Genomic DNA, 2283 nt, shown 5'->3' with positions numbered 1-2283 from the left:
CTTCTTGTGTCTGATTTATTTCACTCAACATTATTGTCTCAAGGGGCATCTATTTTCCTACAAATGACTCAGATTTATCCTCCTTTATGGTTGAGTAGTACTCCATTGTGTATAAATACCATACTTTCTTTATCCATGTATCTGTTGATGGACATATAGGCTGCTTCCAAGATTTAATTGTTATGAATTATGCTGCTATAAATATGGCTATGCATGCATTATTTACCTTTCACAAAGACAAATGTAAAAAAAATAGGTTTTCTTTGAATAACATGTCACTGAACATAGGAATAAGCTCTGGGAACAGCACTAATAGAATCTTTCCCTTTGTGCATGAAGGTCAAGATATGAGGGAATCTAGAATATAGCTGAAACTGCAAAATATTCTAGTTATTAACATCCTGCTGCTGTGACATTGTGATAAATGGCTGCACTGGAAGAGCCAGATCCACTCACCTCATATGGCCTTAGTAGGGATGGGAAACTCACGGTCATAGTATCATGACTGTTCCACATCCTAATCTCTAGAACCCAGGAATACGTTACCTTACATAGCAGAAGAATTCACCAGATGTAATTAAGCACCTACAGGTGGGAAGATTAGCCTGGTTTATCCAGATGGGCCCAAGGTGATTACATGGGTTATTTAAAACTAAGAACACAGCTGGGCACTCTGGGAAGCTGATACAGGAGGATTGAAAGTTTAAGGCCAGCATGAGAAACTCAGCAATTTAGCCAGAACTAGTCTCAATTTTTTTCCTTGATTTTTTAAAGGGTGGGGGCTGTAGTTCAGTACAATAGCCCTGGGTTCATTCCCCCAGTACCACCAAAACAAAAACAAAACCATAAAAATCAAACAAACAAAAAAACTGAGAATCTTTCCCGGCCTTAGAAATATACTGGTGTAAAAGGCACAGTCATTTATTAATTTTGGTGTGTGAAAATTTATGAATAGCATGACAACTGTAGCAGACTCTATTTGTTCCTCTTGCTTTTCTGGTACAGTATCTTTTCTTAGTAATGGATTACTCTTTGAACATAAATAGTCTCAGTTGTGAATATTAAATATTTTCTCTGGATGTGGTGGTGCACACCTTTCATCTCAGCACTGAGGTAGGTGGATTGCCTTGAGTTCAAGGCCAGCCTGAACTGCAAAACAAGACCCTGTCTAAAAGCACCTAAGTAAATATTTTCAAGCTCTATAGTTTGCAGAATGTCCAGCAACTATTCTAACAAGCATAAATAAATTTATAAATTAAAAGTAATATTTCTCTAAGAACAATAAATTACATTTGAGAAGAATGCTTCTGTTTCTAAACAAATGGAATCTGACTTGGCTGTCGGAATGATTTGTAGAGCTTGGCCAGTCTGTGCATTCTTCCACCCAAATGAACTTGTCAAGAGCTCAAACACACCCAGAAAGAATGCCAGAAATCTCAACTTTGTTTGGTCAAGTAAGACCCAGAGTTACAGACCTGGAGTTCGTTCAGCATTTAGTAGTAAGAACAGTGCCTGGTTTGAAAGAAGCACTAGTGTAAGCAGTGAATTCACATGACAGTTCATCGCTAAAAATATAGTAGGATATCCCTCAGTGAATTGCTTTAACTTTTTTTTTTGTTTTGTTTTTTTTCCGGTACCGGGAACCGAACTCATGACCTTGCGCTTGCCAGGCAGACACTTTGCCACTGAGCTAAATCCCCAGCCCCAAATTGCTTTAACTTTTACGCGGAAATTTCTTCATCAGTCAAATAGCCATAACAGTATGTATCGTAGTACTAACAAGTTCAATGTATTCTAACCAGTTTTGACCTTGGTATGCTCTAACTGTTCTATTTCATCTTGACTTCCAGTATGACCTGTAACCTTAGATCTGTTCATTACTGTGTGTTAAGCATTACTCCATGTTTGGGAAGACGGTGTAGAGGAAAAACTACTGTATTTTACTTTTAAAGAGAAGCATAAGGACCTACCAGTGTTTATGATATTGCTGGCATTGCAGATGGACAGGGCTCTTTGAGGAATCCTTATGGAAGCCTTTTCCTACCTCTGTTTGCTAAGTCTCTTTCTTGACCTACATAAAGTAAAACAATGTCCAACTATAAACCTGCTTACCAACTCTACTTCTAATTTCTCTCCAATTTTGTTAATGTGTGCTCTCCTTCTTGATATCCATTCCTGCAACTGGTCAAAGAATAAGTGAGCTCTTGTTTCACACCCTAGCATGTTCCTTCTCTCTGTCTCTTTCTCCTTCTCTTTCTCTCTCTTTCTCTTTCTCTCTCTCTC

Source organism: Chinchilla lanigera, unplaced genomic scaffold (genome assembly GCF_000276665.1).
Source record: "Chinchilla lanigera isolate Chin_1 unplaced genomic scaffold, ChiLan1.0 scaffold00036, whole genome shotgun sequence".
Classification (NCBI taxonomy): Eukaryota; Metazoa; Chordata; class Mammalia; order Rodentia; family Chinchillidae; genus Chinchilla; species Chinchilla lanigera.
Note: the sequence above shows the minus strand (reverse complement) of the source record.